The sequence below is a fragment of the Peromyscus leucopus genome, chromosome 1, assembly GCF_004664715.2.
Source record: "Peromyscus leucopus breed LL Stock chromosome 1, UCI_PerLeu_2.1, whole genome shotgun sequence".
Lineage (NCBI taxonomy): Eukaryota > Metazoa > Chordata > Mammalia > Rodentia > Cricetidae > Peromyscus > Peromyscus leucopus.
Window position 1 is genome coordinate 190955221 of NC_051063.1, and position 19472 is coordinate 190974692.

Below are 19472 nucleotides of genomic sequence, written 5' to 3' on the forward strand. Positions count from 1 at the left end.
CAATGATCATGCTAGGCCCTGGACCATGCATCTTACAATACCAACTTGCTAGACAACATGTGTGCACTGGTGCAAAACTGGCACCATGGTTTATGGACATGAACAAACTCTCATGTTTGGATTTCAAGCCTTCACCACAGAGAGGAAATCATGCTGTAGTAAAACAAAACAAAACAAAAGACATGACTTGGTGTGGAACCAAAATAAGACCAAAATGCTTTCACCCTAAAAGTAAGGCCTAAGATTTCTCCTTTTTAGGTATAGGTCATGAGTTACTGGAATAGGCCATGAGTTACTGAAACCAGTCAGCCCAGATTCCAGAAACCAGAAAGTGTAAAGTACAGAGTCACAAGATAGTCAGGAGGTGATGACTGCCGGACGAAGGAATGTCCTCTCCCTGGTTCCCTAGGTAACTGGTTGACCACAGAGTGTCCCAACCCTAGTCTCCATAGTGACTGTTTAATCATCAGATGTCCCCACCTGGGGGGCAGCCAATGAGAAATGGTGATGGGCAACCACCACCTTAGAAGGAAGATTGAATCATGATTTCTGTAAGTCCCTAGACACAAGTCAATCAGAAATGTACATGTATGGAAATCCTTTGCTGTTGCAATTTTGTGTTTTTTTTCCTTTAAAGGCTGTGCATAATTCAGGCTGGACACTTCCTCCAGCCTCCACTCCATTGGGTGTGTTGGACGAAGTTCCTGCTTAAGCTTGTATTATTGATCATGGATATTCCAAACTAAAACCTGGCTTTTGCATTCCCGTATGCTCGTCTTCAGTAGTCTCTCTGGGGGTCTCGATCTGGGCACAACATTGGGAGCTATAGGTTGTAGCAGAACCTATTGGTGTTTTGATAATGATCATGAGCACTAATCCACCATGTAAATACTCAAGTTTAAAATTACCAGTTTGTATTACTCTCAAAGTTGGTGAAAGAAGTCTCCTCTGGCAGTAGGTAGTTGGTAATGAATAGTTTCATAACACTTCAAAACCTACTAAGAACAAGCAACTGTGTAAGACTGGGGCATTATATTATGGCTGAGGGTGGGTCCTACAAGTCTCCTTTATCTCAGTTGAAGGTGTACTAGCAGTTAATGCAAGCTATATAATTTTAGTATAGAGTTTCAAGTAAATTCTTCCAAATTCTTTTTGAGTACTTCAAAATGAATCCCTGCATGCCCTTGGGGAATTTCTTTTTTTTTTTTCCTTATTGTTTTGGTTTTTCCAGATAGGGTTTCCTTGGGTAGCCCTGGCTGACATAGAATTTGCAATGTAGACAATACTAGACTAGAACTCACAGGGATACATCTTCCTCTGTCTCCAGAGAACTGGGATTAAAGGTGTCACCACATCTTTAGCCTTTGGGGATTTCTACATTGTATGTCAGCATTCCAGTGATGTCATATTCACATCCTATCTCTTCACGGTCAGTTACTATTTTGCTATTTGTATGACTTGACTCTAGTATGTAAATTTTGAAGGTGAATAAAAAGAACTATCAGAGTATTTTTTTCATATTTTTTTAATCCCTGCAATTTTAGCATTATCTAAAGGGATTCTCAAATTCAATGCATTTGGGGAGGTGTAATTTCCAGTGGACAGAAAGACATGGAGAGTATATACTCTACCTTTATATAGTTTCTCAGATGTATGAATCTTGTGATGTACAGCACAATTAGAGAAAAAAAACTAAAGGTTTTGTTATAATTTTTATGTGACTCTATTATGATTTATTTTGGTTTTGACAAAGAGTTTATGCAGTCCTGGCTGTCCTGGCACTCAGTATGGAAATAATGATGTCCTCCAATTCACAGACATCTTCTTGTCTCTGTATCCTGAGTGCTGGAAATAAAAGAGTGTACCGCTACACTGAGCATTATTATGAATTTTTGGATGTTGAACGCCGGGCGGGTGGGCACGCTTTAATCCAGCATCGGGAGGCAGAGGCAGAGCTTGTGAGCGAGGCAGCTGGTACCAAGTGAGTTCAGGAAAGGCTCAAAGCTACACAGAGAAATCCTGTCTGGAAAAACAAAAACAAAAAAAAAAAAAGATGTTGAACAACATAAATGTTTTTATTACATTTTAATTAGGGGCTGGAGACATGGTTTACTGTGTAAGAGCACTGGTTGCTGTGGAGGGGCCCCAAAACAGCTTGACCACACATTTGCCATGACAGGCTTAGGGGCCTAGAAACAGCTTCTGAGACAGCCTTACTGGCAGGCAACACCCAGATCCAGGAAAAGCTTTAAACTGACACCCCCTAGGGACCCACCCAGGGATAAGGAAATACCTAACATTCCAACCATTAGATAAGGTGGCCAGATGTCCTTGAGCCTAGCACACACCTATTTCCCCTTCTTACCAAGATACCTACAGACAATTGTCAGTCAATCAGGGTCCTGGACCCTGGAAATCGCCTCACCCCAACCTCTGCTATAATAAAACCCCCCACTCCACCTGAGCTTGGGGCTCTCCGCTCTCACTACTGTGACAAACAGACAGAGAGACCAAGCTCCGGAGCTTGAAGATAATAAAGGCTCTTTGCTTTTATATACAGGATTTGGTCTCCATGGTGGTCTCTTGGGGGTCCCCGAGATGTGGGTATAACAGTTGCCCTTCTAGAAGACCAAGGTTCAATTTCCAACACACGCAGGGCAGTTCACAATGATCTGTAACTACATATTCATGGGATCTGCTGACCCCTTCTCTTCTCCGCCCACACTAGGTATACATGTAGTGCACAGACACACTTGCAGGCAAAGCATGCATACATATTAAAAAAAATGAAAAGCTTTCCTCACTGTTACATCTACAGCATTTTATTTTAATATAAACTCCAGGATATTTTTTTTTTTTTTTGGTTTTTCGAGACAGGGTTTCTCTGTGTAGCTTTGCGCCTTTCCTGGGACTCACTTGGTAGCCCAGGCTGGCCTCGAACTCACGGAGATCCACCTGGCTCTGCCTCCCGAGTGCTGGGATTAAAGGCGTGCGCCACCACCGCCCGGCTCCAGGATATTTTTTAAAATGTAAACCTTCGTCAGAGACTTTCACAAGTTTCTTATCTTTATGTTTCTATTTTGCGTACTGTTGTGATTTGAAAGCAGAGAATACTGGAAAATGCTATGTTACATTGTTTGCAATGGTATTGGTGTGCCCAGATGGTGACCCCCAGAGAGACCACCAAAGACGAGCATGCCGGAATGCAAAAGCAAGGTTTAATTCTGGATATCCAAAAGCAATACAAGCCTAGGCAGGGACTTCGTCCTATACATCCAACGCAGTGGAGGCTGGAGGAAGTGCCCACCTATCTGCAAGCTCAGTTTTTAAAGGGGAAAATCACAAGGTTACATCATTTAGGGGTGCAAGTACGGGTACAATTCTGATTGGCTCGCTTCTAGGGGCTTTTTAGAAATCATGGCTTAATCTTGCTTCTAAGGGGGTGGTTGCCTGCCACCATTTCTCATTGGCTGCCCTCAGGTGGGGACATTTTTATGGTCAGTTATCCTGGAAACCAGGGTTGGAACATTCTATAGTCCAGCAGTCATTACCTTGTGACTACCTTGTGACTCTCTACTTTTACACTTCCTGGTTTCTGGAATCTGAACTGCCTGGTTTTAGTAACTCATGACCTGTACCTAAAAGGAGAAGGCTCGGGCCTTAGTTTTAGGGTGAAAGCATTTTGGTCTTATTTCTAAGATGGCTCATTTTGGTCTCACAGTATGTTTCTGTCCAGTATGAAATTTCTAATGTCTTCTACAATTAAAAATCTGGATAAAGGATGTGTCAGTCTTTGCATTTGTATGGTTTCTCTCCATTATGAACTTTCTGATGTGTTCTGAGGTGGGAGCATGTTGTAAAAGGTTTGTCACATTCTTTACAACTTTAAGGTCTTTCTCTGGTATGAACTCTCTGATGTATTCTAAGATTTGACTCCTGCGTAAAGGACTTGTCACATTCCATACATTTGTAAGGTTTCCACCCAGAATGAACTCTCTATGTCTTCTAAGATCTGTACAACTGGTAAAGGATTTGTCACGTTCCTCACATCTGTACGGTTTCTGCCAAGTATGAACTCTCTGATGATTTATAAGACTTGTAAGATTGATAAAGGAAATGTCACAGTCTTTGCATTTGTGAGGTTTCTCTCCAGTATGAATTTTCTGATGTGCTCTTAGAGATGAGAATCTAGTATAAGACTTGTCACATTCCTTACATTTGTAAGGCTTCTCCCCAGTGTAAACATTCTGGTGTTTTTTAAGGGTTGTGTGGTGGGTAAAGGATTTGTTACATACCTTACATTTGAAAGGCTTTTCACCAGTATGGATTCTGTAATGAGTTTTAAGATGTGATAATTCAAGAAAGGATTTACCATATTCTTTATATTTGTGTAAATTCTCTGGAGAATGAATTTTTCTATGCCCATTCGATGAATATTGGGGAAAGGATCTGCCACACTCATTGCATTTGAAAGCTTCTCTTCAGTATGGACTCTGTGATGATCTTTAAAGTGTGAAGGATTGTGAGAAACTTTGCCACATTCTTGACAAATATGTTCCCAACAATCTGCATTTTCTGATGTTTTTTGAGAGTGGAAGAGGGGGCAAAAGATTTCTCACATTTCTTATATTTGTAAGGATTTTCTTTACTATGCAATTTCAGATGGCTATGAAATGCTGAAGAAATGACTTTCCACATTCTTTGCATTTGTAAGGTTTCTTCCCAGTATGAAGTCTTTGATGTATATTAAGACTTGAAAGCTGGGTAAAGGATGTTTCAAAAACATTGTACTTGTAACATTTAATTTAAATATGAATTCCTGCATTTCCCACATTGGTGAGGTGTCTCTCGAATTGCTTGTTATGAAAGACTATATGCAAAGGTGAAATAATCATCATATTCTTCCTGCCTATGCTTCTTCTTTGCAGTGTAGAGTCTCTGATTTTGAGTAATGATGCAACACAAATTTAAAGATTTCTCAAGGTCTTCAGATTTGCAAGGTTCTTCTCCAGCATGGATGCTTTCATACCTGTCTAGGTTTGATGGGTCAGTAGGGGCAGTTCTGTGATTACTGCAACTGTAGTTATTAGAGTTTCCTCTAGTGCTTTATAAAGTGCACATGTGGAGAGATCATGAAGCACTTTGCCAAGCTCATTACATTGACCAGACTCCTTTTCAGTCTTCACATGTTGATGGACAGGATCACATTTGCAATAGTTCTCTGAAAATGAGTACAATTCAGATTAATAGTACTTATTCCAATGATAAACATGTGATAAATAATTGTCTCCCTAAGTTCTCTTTTAACATAAGTGAACGTGGAACTACTTAGAGTTCCCAGTAATGGTCATTTTTCATTCACTGTAATTATATGGGTACTCACAACAATAGCACGAGTGCCTTCAAAGGACAGTGATTTACAACAGATATCTCATCTTTATCAAAAATATCTAAGTGGGAAAAAGATGGAAAAATAATTGATAGCTGTCCATTAGCTTTGTGATAGAGCTCACTGAGTGATTATATTTAGAATATATGTCTCTATCTTTAAATATTTCTTCTCAGAAATTGATGAAGAGGAGTTTAATCTAATCCTAGGTTCACAGTATTTATACCTGCTAAGTAATAGGCAGTGAGGAGTACTGTTCAGAAGACCCAATGATCCATGCTAGAACTTTTACAAAGAATGCAGAAGTCTAAGACAGTACTGCACTCAGTAATTGAAAACACAAAGCAGAGGAATTTAGGCAAGATTTCTTGACTGATATTTGTAGTCACATACCAAAGTATATTTAGCATTTCCAGATTTTATATCTTGAACTTGTCTCATAAATAAAATTGTTGTGCCCAGATTGTGACCCCCCAGAGAGACCACCGAGGATGAGCGTTACCAGAATGCAAAAGCAAGGTTTAATTTCGGGATATCTAAATGCAATACAAGACTAGGCAGGGACTTTCGTCCAACAGATCCAACTCAGACAGCGGAGGCTGGAGAAAGTGCCCACCTATCTGCAAGCTCAGTTTTCAAAGGGAAAAATCACAAGGTTACACCATTTAGGGGTGCTAGTACGGGTAAATTCTGATTGGCTTGTGTCTAGGAATTCCAGAAATCAAGATTCAATTTTCCTTCTAAGGAGGTAGTTTGCCCACCACCATATCTCATTGGCCGCCACCAGATTGGGGCATCTGGTGATTACACAGTCACTATGGAAACTAGGGTTGGGACATTCTATGGTCAAACAGTTACCTAGGGAGCCAGGGAGAGGACATTCCATAGCCCGGCCGTCATTACCTCCTGACTACCTTGTGACTCTGTACTTTTACACTTCCTGGCTTCTGGAATCTGAACTGACTGGTTTCAGTAACTTCTGGCCTGTTCCAGTAACTCATGGCCTGTTCCAGTAACTTGTAGCCTGTAGCTAAAAGGAGAAGTCTTAGGCCTTAGTTTTGGGGTGAAAGCATTTTGGTTCCACAAAAACCATATAATCGCAATAATAGACATGGGACTTTAAGGTGTGAGTGGAAATATTATATTCTGCTGAGTTAATAGATGAATCTTGGAACCAAAATGAAAGGTGGATGATACCTCTGAAACGGAAAATGGAAAGAGAAAACTAAATAGCATGAAAAAGTTCTTTCCTAATACTAAACTTTGCCTTGTCTCCTGTTGTTTTTTTCAGGACAGCGTAACAGATTTTACGTCCTGTGAAGGCAGAATAAGCAAAAGATGGGTTAGGAATTCTAGAAGCGAAATGTTCTCACCCACAAAGACCAGGTTGTTGTAACTCTCCAACATCACATCAATGTACAAAGCCCTCTGTGCAGAGTCCAGGCATTCCCACTCCTCTTGGGGAAAGTTCACAGCTACATCCCTGAGTGTCAACAGACCCTGAAACAAAAATTGTGGTTTGAGCATGTGCTACTTGCAGTTGCTTTCCATATATAAGGGAGTGAAATGTAGATGAGCAAAGATCATTACTCAAAAAGAAGATTCCCAATACAGTCAGTCACATTCTATCACGAATGTTCTAACTCTGTGAAAACAGGATGAGACAATAGTCTTATAAGAAGTATACATGAAACAAGAAATACATTTAAGGTCTGGATATGGTTATCTATCTGTTGTGGATTCTGTATTTTTGTTACACAGGATCACAGTAGACATGTCTCAGAAGAAAAATTCATGATGAGGAATGTGCTTTAAATGCTGTAGATCATGCTAAAATACTGATGCAAATAAATCATGTGTGAACCGGGGCCTTACATGACTCTAGTCTAACAGACTAACTTAAGATGTTTAAACTCTAGGTACAATGCCACACCATTAAACAGCAAAGAGGTATGTATAGGCGACAGAATACATGATTGATTTTATTGACAAGGAGTTTTGTTTTTTTCCACATTAGAAAGGATTGTAACAGCACTACATACTGTCATTTTAACATTAATATTTAAGGTAAGTAGTCTATGCGATTAATTTTATGACAATATTTAGGCCACTATAAACAGACAGAAAAACCTGCATCAGCCATATTTGATATAATCCAAAATTTCCCTAACAATATGCATAAGGCAACAGAGACAAATAACAGTTTGAGAAGTTTGAAAGAATTTTTCTCTCCACTCCCAAAGAGTAATAAAAATTGAGGGAAGTTCAAAAACAAATAAAAAAATCTTTAAGGTATAGGTAAGAGAATCTGTCCTGGTGACATATTAGATAAGGCCCATAGCCAGAATTTACCAAAAATTAATTAAATACTGAGTCTTGTAGAATATTAGAGGAACCAGCCTTAATATTACACATCCCAGGGGCTCAGGGGAGAGAACTACTAACGGCGAGGACTATTTTCAGGAAATAGAATCTCAGTACACTGAGCTCTATTGTCCACTTGCTTTAATTCCTCTGGCATAACATGCTATATACACAGCTTCAGTTCTGTTCTCATGCCTAGCTCTTTCTTGCCTGATTTCTCTCTATATTTATCTGTGATACCTCAGTAAAACCCCCCACTCTATCCCCTACAGACAAAGAGAAGCTTAAACCAGGATTCCTAAGTGTAGATAAGAACTTAGACCCCTTTTCCCCAGGTGGCTGTATCTGCTACAGGGACTTTGGAAAACACAGTCAGGATATTCGACCAAAAGACTAAAAAGGGAGGAGGGTTAAAATAAATAATATAGTCTGTGCCTTTAAGAACTAGCCTCACAAAGAAAGGGGAGCACACCTTCCCAGCTCCCTGCTGTGAGTGAGAGATTTGGAAGAGCCTCCCTGGAGACTTGTAAACTTAGAAAACACCTTACTTTTGCATTCTGTACCTAAAGTCTTCAGTGGCGGCTTTGGGGACTGTGATCTAGGCCAGGCCAGTTTCAAGTCCCCAGAAATGATGGCGCCAGCCCTAGGAACAAAAGAACAGAGTCAGGATGTCTGATGGTAACCAATTAACCACGAGATGTCCCTCTCCAGAGATAACAAGGCCAGACCCTGGAGATGAGTTGTAAAACTCCTGACAGGGCAAACACATAAGATAAAATAAGATAAAGTCCAGGCCCGGGAAAAACTTGACCAATCAAGGATGGACCCATACTAACCCCCTCCCCTCTAAGAAATTTTATGGGTTTTGCCTATAAAAACTAACTTCCCCAAGAAAGAGGCACTCCTCCCTGCCTCACTGTATTGGGTGTAGGAATGAGTCCCTGTCTAGACTTGTATCTGCAGAATAAACCTTGCTGTTGCATTCTGGACATCCAAGATCTACGGTGGTCTCTTTGGGGGGTCACAATCTGGGCATAACATACCTACTGTTCCCTCTAAGTTCTATCTTAATTCTCTCGTCTTAACTCTGCCTCATCTATGTCCTTTTCACCTTGTTCTTACCCAGCTAGTACTTCCCCATATGACTCTTCCTCATCTTCCATCTCGTCCCTCTAGTACTCTGTTCTAGCCCTTCAATCTAGTTCTTCCCTATCTCAGTTTGTTCCTCTCAAGTTCTTACCCATGTAGTTCTTCCATTCTCTTTTCTCTTCTCTGTCCTCCTGTGCCCTGGGGGTCCCAGTACATATGCACTTACAAGCATTATTCCCTTAGCTGTGCAAAGCCAGGCTTCCAGGGTCAAACAGAGGGGTGATAAGAATCACATAGGGAGGCAATAACTGCTAATTATCATTTGCAAGCCCAAAGGGAAGTGACCAATGGGGAAATGAATTAACTAAAGGCTAAATTCAGGTAATATCTAAGAAGAGGGCTCTTATGTGCTCCACTATAGTTTTAAATGTGATTGGTAGAAAATGTTAAGAATCTGTAAGTTGCTAGGTCAATGGGAGAAAATAAAACTGTCTTCTTTTTTCCTATGGCTCCTATCTGTCCAACCTAACTGCCATTTTTTTTTCTGCAGACTGGGAGAAATTGTGCTTAGTCACTAGGCAACCTGTGTACAGCTAGATGCCTCTGGTGATAGCTAAAGGGAGATTTGGAACTAGAGGTAAGATTTGGGAAAGGAGGAAGTTAAGCTTAATTGGCACATCCGCCAGGCCTTCTCAAACAGGGAGTTTGGACACTTAAGTGTATTCTTAGAGAGTACAGAGGTATCTCTGATAAGGTACTTTCCTCCATCTGGGGATGGACCTGGCCGGATGCTGCCAATGATGATAATTACAGGGAGGCTTGAACTGGGGTTCTGGCTGAGCATAGCTGTCAGCACAGCAAGTTATCTAACTATTCCTAGAAGTGGTTAGGTAAGGAGTTAAAGGTCTATAAAGTTAGTAAGGCTGTAAGAAAGGAGGGACTGAGCTAAATTGTGTAAAGCTATTACTTAACATCCACCTGACCTAGGTGGTGTCTCCTTGTGGAATTTACCTTAAATCAGAAGACTTTCATGTGGACTGTTATTACTGTTAGTCTTTGAAAGCCTTTCCTGAGGCTGTTCTCCAAATACCTGGAATGTGTATGTCCAGAGAGTGATCAGTCCACACTGTTAGCCCTTCTTAGGGGAAAGTCAATTGGGAAAACTATGAAGGCACACATGATTTTCATAACAGAATACAGCTGATATATAACAAGCCAAGTAACACCATAAACTCCTTGGAATTTGGCTTCCTCTGGAGGAATTCCTTGATCCCTCCAGGAAGTGACTTTGCCATAACCAGCTGAGTTCTTATGAAATATTCCTGGGGCCTGCAGCAACTGAGGAAGCAAAACCGCAAATCAACAAATGGGCAATGAATAAAATAGACACTTTTCAAAGACAGAAGCTCAAATGGCCAATAAACATCATAAAAGTATTCAGAATCCCAAAAAGACCACCATGGAAACACAAATTAAAACTTCTTAGAAATACTGCCTCACCCCACGCAGAATGGCTGTCACCAACTAACCTGACAACAAATGTTTGAGGGGATATGGAGAGAAAGGAAGCCATATTCACTGTTGATGGAAAGGAGGATACAAATTAATAGTATCCTTAGTGGGGATCAGTTTGGAGATTATTGAAAAAAAATTGAACGGAGAAGTAGTAACATATTGTAGTAGGTGGCTGTTTGAACCATGACCTGAAACACCACCCCTAGTGAGGTAGCAGGTCCATGTTACACCTGCCTATGATCTTGAAGTACATTCCTCTGGGGTGTGGCCACTGGGGGACCCTTAAGACCTGGGATGCACATGTGCTGTCTCTCTTGGCTACCTCATGGTTTTGGATGCTGGTATGGATAAGCACAGAGAACTGAATTGGACCATGCCTCACCCTTCCAGGATCCTGCAACAAATTCCTTTATTCTGTCTTTTGAGTTACCCGCCCCCCCAATAAATTCCTTTGATCATTAAGTAGGCTCCGTGGATTGTTAATGATATAATCCCATTATCTGGCACCCAACTCCCCTATGTGAGAGTGTGGGTTGGCCATTCCTGGCCCTCTACCCATGCAGATAGCTTCCATGGACTGTGAGCAGCTTCCACAATCTGCCATGTACCAGCTGCAGCGCAGATTTCCTGCCTTCAATGTTCACACTGCTCCTTTCCTTCTTCCTCCCAAGTCACTGTGTCTATGTCCTGTATGCCGTGGCATGCTTGTATCCATCATTACATGCCACTGAGTACATCTAGTGTGTGGGAGCATGAGAGGAGTCTGAGCACCTGCCCGGCCCTCTGGCTTCCATTTGCCGTGGAGCTTTACCCACCACTGCTGGCTCCCGTGGCCACTGCACACCTCCGTGGCAGGCTGAGCTTGACCCCAGCAGCTCCGCTCGTAGTGCACAAGGCAGCGGCTGAGTCCGCTCTGTGGCTGCATCCCTGTCCCATACACACACAGCCGATTTTGGCACATGCCAGCAGGACTTTCTTGATAGCTGCCTTAAGCCCAATATAGGTCAAAGCTTCACATGACCTGCTTCAGGGCTACACCTGTGACACCTGCTGGCTGAACAGCGCTACTACACCCAAAAAATCATCACGAGAACTGGGACACCAGCCCTTAAGGTTTCATCTAAGGTAAAATTACTCGATAATTTCACACCTTAAAACTGATTAATAAATGCATTAATAAAATTTTCTTAACTAATTTTAAGTATTTCTAAAAAGTGGCAAAATATTACATCTCAAGAATTAATTTTTTTTGCTTGTATTATGAATGAATTTTTACAGAACATATATGACCTTCCTGGGATGTATATATTTACTATTATGGCATTTAGCATAATAATTCACATCATATCATTGAAAAATTGGCTTAATAATAACACCAAAAGTGAGGCATTAATGGAATTGATACAGGGTTTACAAGGTAGTAATGAAAACTTAAATAAAAGGATTCTTTCTTTGGAATCTGCTAACTTACCCCAAGAACTTCGGTCCATATATTTCCATAGACTTTGTTTTACCAATTAGTAATAATCTTTCCTCCTTTATACGGTCCAAAATATATGTTTCAAAAGAACATAAAAAATTGCATGATTCAGTGAAATCTCTAGAATCCTGTATAACAGAGTTGGTTCAAATGTTGTAACAGACTGTAGATGCTTGCTTTCAAGCTCTGAAGAATCTCTCAGTAAAAATGACAAAAAAAAAAAACAAACCTAATAAGTAGAATGCCAAGGCCATATAAATCATAACATCACCATTTGGCTGTCACTATCCATGAAAAACCAGCAGATGATAAACATCCTGAGCAATATATTGAATATATTTTGCAGGTGATTCTTATGAGAGATTTAAAAAAAACATTAAGGAAGCAGTGGTCACCTGTGGTATACATTCAACATATGTAAAATAGATGTGTGACAGTTGTGTAGTTTGGTCTCTTTTTAAGGCTCCTAGCAGCGAGATCAGGACCTGTCCCTGGTACTTAACTGGGTTTGGGTAACCTGTTTTCCATGCTGTATTACCTCACCAGCCTTGATACATGGGGAGGAACTCAGTCCTACCTCAAGTTGATGTGCCATGCTTTGTTCAAGGCCATGGAAGGCCTGCCCCTTTCTGAATGGGGATGGAGAAAGAGTGAATGGGGAGGGGGTAGATGAGAGTCAGGGAAAAGTAACAGGAGAGGACGGAGGGAAAACTGTGGTTGATATGTAAAATAAATTTTAAAATTTTAATTATATAAACTTAAAAAAACACTTCAAATGTATGGGTGCCCCCCTCACCATTTTGAATCTTAAAGGATTAGTGAAGGTCATTTCTTCTGGGCCTTCCCATTGTTGAAAATTAGGTTTTACACAGCATACCCTCTCCAGCACTGCACTTTCCCTGAGCCTTAAAATGCCTTCTTTAATCCTAAACCAAGGGATATCAGGCATTTCCAACTCCCTTTCAGTAGGTTCTCTGTTGACACATGCTTCAGCCAACCATTCCAATAAACTTTTAACTGTGTGAGCTTCCATATTAAACCAAAAATCCCCACTCAGAGGGATATCAATAAATTCAGTCCCATCTAGTTTTATGTTCCTTCCACAATTTTCCCACACCATTGAAACCCATTTCTACACATATTCCCAGACTGATCTTAGAATCAATTAGCAAAATCATTAAGTCCTTTAGTAGTGTAGCACACCTCCTCATGGACTACATATTCTACTGCCCCACCATGAGCCTGCTTTGGTGTAAGTTTATTTATAGATTTAGAGGCAATTATGGTGGACCCTGAGGAACATCAGTATTATCTTGCCTGGCATTTCTTTCAGAGAAATCAATTCTGGCTTAGCAGACAATGAAGGATTAGTTTCCTCATCAAATGTGGAAAAGGCAGTATTTCAAGAGGTGGGGTTATTGATACTACTTCCTCAGGTAAGATAAAGAGCAAAAGCTTCATTCTTCCCTGTCCTTATATAGGCTTCCAGGAGAAGGTGTGGCCTAGATTAAAGGTGTAACTTCCAGCATCAAGATTGTTGTCAAAGGTATATGTCTCCAGCCTCAAAGGTCTTTGTACTCAAAAGTACAAGTGGATTCACCCCCTTTAAATTAAGCAGAAATAATTTCTCACGGGTGTGTCCTCCATTTTTGAATTGTAGTTCATTCCAGATGTAATCAAGTTGACAACCAAGAATAACCATCACACCTAGTGATGCCAGAAACTACATCTCTTTAACAGGCCCACATAATGTGAGCAAAGCAATGACAAATACAATGGAAATGCCAAAGTGGATGGGGGAAGCACACAAGGCCTCAACCCTACAGAGAGAACTGTAGCCAACTGGAGAATGCTGGGAGCAGGAGACATGGTCTCCCCTCAGGAAGAGCACATCAACTTGTTATCCTGTATCACAGCCTTGGAAAAATACATATAAGCAACATGATATGGACAAAGAAGGTTATACTTAGGAACATGAATTTTTCTTTTCTTTCTTTGCTTCTTTGTTAGTTTTTGTTTTAGAGACAGAGTTTATCTGTGTTGCCCATACTGTCATGGAACTCAGTCTATAGACCAGGTATGTCTTGGACATACCTTCCTCTCAAGTGCTGGGGTAAATGTGTGTGCCATGACAGACCTACAGGAATATATATATGTATGTGAATATACATATGTGTATGCAATAAGTTACTGAAAAAAGTGGCCAAAAATTAAAAAGAGCAGAGAGTGGTACAGGGTATGATTTGGCAGTAGGAAAGGGAAAAAGATGTTATATTATTTTTTTAATTTAAGAATTTTTTTTTATCTTCCATAACAAACACTGTTCCTTCTCCTCCTTTTCTCCTGGTCCCCCATCCCTCCCATCCCAACCATATCCACTCTTCATAGGGGGTAAGGCCTGCCTTGAGTAGCCAACAAAGGCTGGCATACCAATTTGGGGCAGGATCAACCCTCTCCTCGCTGCATCAAGGCTGAGTAAGGCATCCCACCACAGGGAATGGGCTTTAGAAAGCCAGCTCATGTCTCCATTGTCAGGGGACCCACAAACAGATCAAGCCATACAACTGTCCACCACATTCAGAGGGCTTCATGTGGTCCCATGAAGACTCCCCAGCTTGTCAGTCCAGAGTCTATGAACTCCCATTAACTCAGGTCAGCTCTCTCTGTGATTTACTCCATGATGATCCTGACCCCCACCCCAACTCCTATCACCCCTCCTCCCTCTCTTCAACTGAATTCCAGGAGCTCAGCCAAGTCCTTGGCTGGGGGTCTCTGCATCTGCTTCCATCAGTCATTGGATGTAGTAAGTTCTAGGATGGCAATTAGAGTAGTCAACAATCTGACTACAGGGAAAGGGTAGTTCAGGCACCCTCTCCATCACTGCTAGGAGTCTTAGCTGGGGGCATCCTTGTTGGTTCCTGGGGATTTCCCTAGCATGTTTCTCCCTAACCCCATAATGGCTCACCCTGTCAAGATATCTCTTTCATTGCTCTACCTCTTCATCCCTCCCCCAACTTGTCCATCTCAAACCCTCATGTTCCCACTACCATCCCCTCCCCTCTACTTCCTGCTCCCAGTTAACTCAGGAGATCTTAACCATTTACCCTTCCTGGGGAAATCCATGTGTGCCCCTCTGAGGTTCTTTCTCATTTCCTAGCTTCTCTGGAGTTGTGGATTGTAGCCTAGTTATGCTTTGCTTTGTATCTGATATTCACTTATGAGTGAGCAGATACCATGTTTGTCTTTCTGGGTCTGGGTTACCTCACTCAGGATAATTTTTTTTATAGTTCATCCATTTGCCTACAAACTTCATGATGCCATTTTTTTTTTTTTAACAATGGAGTAATACTCCACTGTGTAAATGCACCACATTTTCTTTATCCATTCTTTGGTTGAGGACCATCTAGGTTGTTTCCAGGTTCTGGCTATTATGAATAATGCTGCTATGAACATAGCTGAGTAAGTGTCCTCATGGTATGAATGTGCATTCTTTGGTTCTATGCCCTAGAGTGGGTCTTGAGGTAGATTGATTCCCAATTTTCTGAGAAACTGATATATTGATTTCCAGAATGGCTGTACAAGATTGAACTCCCACTAGCAGTTCATGTTCTCTCAACATAAACTGTCATCAGTGTTTTAGATCTTAGCCATTCTGATAGGTGTAAGATAGTATCTCAAAGTCATTTTCATTTCTATGATCACTAAGGATGTTGAACAACTCTTTAAGAGTATATCAGCCATCTGCAATTTTTCTGTTGAGAATTCTCTGTTTAGATCTGCACCCCAGTTTTCAATTGAATTGTTTGTTTGTTTTTTTGATATTTCTTTTCTAGAGTTCTATATTCTGGAGATCAGCCCTCTCTCAGTTGTGGGGTTGGTGAAGATCTTTTCTCATTCTGTAGGCTGCTGTTTTGTTTTACTGACAGTGTGCTTTGCCTTACAGAAGCTTCTCAGATTCAGGAGGTCCCATTAATTGTCAATCTTAGTGTCTGTGCTAATGGGGCTATATTCATGAAGTGGTTTCTTGTGCCAATGCATTCAAGACTATTTATTTGTTATGTATAATAGCCAGAAGAGGGCACCAGATCTCATTACAGATGGTTGTGAGCCAGAATGTGGTTGCTGGGAATTGAACTTAGGACCTCTGGAAGAGCAGTTGGTGCTCTTAACCTCTGAGCCATCTCTCCAGCCCCACATTCAAGACTTCTTAGTATTTTCTCTTCTATTAGGTTCAGTGTATCTGGATTTATGTTGAGGTCTTTGGTCCACTTGGACTTGAGTTTTGTACATGGTGATAGATATGGATTTGCATTCTATTTGCATTCTTCTACATGCCAATATCCAGTTATACTAGCACTATTTGTTGAAGATGCTTTTTTTCCCCATTGTATAATTTGGTTTCTTTGTCAAAGATCAGTTGTTCATATGTGTGTGGATTCATGTTAGGGTCTTCAATTTGATTCTATTGATTCTTTGCTGTCATGGAACGCAGTCTATAGATCAGGTTTGTCTTGGATTCAAAAATCTGCATGCCTTCTTCCCAAGTGCTGCGATAAAGGTGTGTACCATGACAGACCTACAGGGATATATATGTATACGATATAAGATATAAAGGATGGATAATATATATATATATATACACATATATGTGTGTGCGTATATATATGTATGTATGTATATAACACATTTACTGGAATAAGTGGCCATAAATTTAAAAGAGAGCAGGGAAGGGTATATGGGAAGATTTGGCAGTGGAAAGAGAAAGGAGATATATTGTAATTATATTATAATCTCAAAAATTTTAAAGTAACAAAAGCAAAACAAAAGTAAAATGTAAGAACAAACAACAACAAATGTAAAGTAAAATTAAAACAAATATAAGGTCATATACCAATCAGGAAATGCAGACTAGGACTCCTTTAAGCTTCCATGCTGCCCTAGTTACAATGTCCATTTTCAGGAATAGAAATGATAACTAATGTTGGCATCAATGTGGATAAAGAAGGTGCTTCTGTGGGAGTGAGAACTAGAGAATCAACTTTTGAAATCAGTGTATATGTTCCTAAATAAATGAATAATTAAAATGAAAGAAAAAGAAACACACAAGTCCTGTGTGACACAATTACAGAACTGATCCATGGCACTATTCCTGTGGAAACAATGACAAACATCTACTTACCACAGATAAGGAAGCTATGACAAATCAACATTAGAAAACCAAGGAAGTCTAATTTGATGAACCAGTGAGGGTTTTTTTTTTTCAAGTGTGTTTTGTTTGCGTGTATGTATGCATGCAATCTATGTTCCATTAGATGCCCAAAAGTGAGGTTACATATTGAGTGCCCATGTAAGGGTGATGGGAATTCAACATGAGTCTTCTGAAAAAGCAGACAGTGCTTTTAACCACTGAGTCATCTCTAAAGGTAAGTGGACCAGTGAATTTTACTGGGGTGACTTACATGACTGTGGGGGAGGGGTTACTCATAGAAGCACAAAGGACTCAGGACAGGTGCATTATCCTGTGAGGGTGATGGCTAATGAATCTAGAAACCTGGGGATCACTGCACAGCTTGCAGGCAGTTCAAGGGAGGTTGGAAGCATCTTTCAAGCCAGTCACTACCTCTTCCTGGCCGCTTGTCCTGTCTTGTCTGGTCCAGTCAACTTGACCTCTGTCTGCTCCACGGCTGCTCTGAGCATCTTCTGTGCAGTTCAGCTGTCTCACAGTGTCAGCAGTCCTTACTGATTATACATGCTTGAAGCAGGAGGGTGCTAGTGAAACTTGCCAGTTTATGTGACTGCCCAGTTATAAAGTTTTCTACTTCTGAGCTTAAGAGCTTCTCTGCAGGACTGAATGCATTACCTCCCCTTAGAGCAGTGTCTCTCAACCACTGTGTCACAATCCTTTTGGGTTTCATATTAAGCATCTTGCATGTGAGATATTTACATTACAATTCACAATAGTAGCAAAATTACCACTAGGAAATAACGACAAAATAATTTTATAGATGGGCTCAACACAACATGAGGAACTGTATTAAACAGTTGCAGCATTGGGAAGATGAGAACCACTGCCTTAGAGCACGCTGTTCCTTTACCTTTCTTTTCATGCCCTGTGTTTTGAGGAAATTCTTCCAGGATGGAAGGATTTACTCTCAGAGGAAACTGATACACAATAACCGTTCCTGGTCATGAACTCCAAAGACTTGCCATTTTACCAATGAGCACTTGCCCATCAAGTTCATTGATGCTTTGTTCACTGTATCTAGGAAATGGAATCAACAAAAATTGAAATGTGAGTAAATGAAAAACATATTTTTCTATACAACTGAGCATATTATTCAGGTGTAAATAAAAATTAAATCGTTAACTCTAATGTACATGTAGATTACTGGGAATTATGATGAGGTGAGATATCTAGGCCCCAAAAGTCAAACATCACATGTTCTCTGAAATCTGTGTCTAAGCTACAAACTTGGTTTTGTGTGTTCAAGTAAGATGGCATGTAGAAGCCAGGGATCTAGAAATAGACCATTAGAGGGGAGATGGAGGAAGAGAGAATATGTAGTAGAATACAGGTGATATGAAATTAGAGGGTGGGAATCCTGGGGGCAGGATGGTTCAAATATGTAGTGGAGAGGGGGCTGCTGAAAGATCAACTCAAATGAGATGTCTGTGAAGAAGGTACAGGAGAACCTAGAGGATAGTAGAACACGTTATAAGAGAATGGGGCATTGGATAATGTGTGCTAAGTGTTTAGCTGGGGATGGGGCAGGGAGAAGGTATGAAGAGTGTGTAGGTCAACCAAAAGTAATGATCTGTGAAGAAGCCTTATGAAATCCCATCTTACAAATTAATAGTAAATATGATTTTAAAAACTTTGAAAAGAGGTGTCCCACTTAGATCATTAATGTTGCTCCCAGACACCAGGGCTATACAATCATACTCTTTGTACCAGGTACTGGTTGTCAGCCTAGGACTTACTGGTAAGGGTGAACCATTGTCACCCTAAATAAAACAGGTCATTACCAGTGCTCTTGCTTGTAGTACATGGTGTAGGTGAAGATACCACTTTGGTTGCAAGATATAGAGAAATCAACGTAGAACGTACCAGGCAACTGTCTCTGATGATCAGATTTTGTAGCAATGTAAGGTCCTGTGCAGGTTGTCTGCAGAGAAATGATGTCAATGGTCTTACCCCTGGGCCATGCATCTTACAATACCACCCTGCTAGTTAAGACGTGTGTACTGGTGCAAAACTGGCACCAAGGTTTATGGACATAAATGCTCTCTTGATTGGATTTCAAGCCTGCATCAGAGAGGGATTCCATGGTAAAAACAACAATAATAAAATATAACAACAAAAAACATGACTTGTGAACTATAGGTTGTAGAGCAGAACCTCTTGATGCTTTGATAATGATCATGAGCATTATCTGCCATCTAACTATTGATGTTTAAAATGATCACTTTGTACTACTCTCCACATTGGTAAAAGAAGTCTCCTTTTATAGTAGATACTTGATAATGTATAGACTCATAACTGTTCAAAAACTACTAAGAACAAGCAACTCAGTGAGATTGGAGCAATTACCATTTCATCATGGTGGAGGGTGTGGGTCCTATGTGTCTCCTTTA

General features: G+C 40.5%; 2 pseudogenes; one reads left to right on the top strand and one right to left on the bottom strand.

Moving 5' to 3' along the window:
• Positions 1-19472, top strand: part of LOC114686605 — a 290182-nt pseudogene that overhangs the window by 234618 nt on the left and 36092 nt on the right.
• LOC114687669 lies at positions 4389-7461 on the bottom strand (annotated as a pseudogene).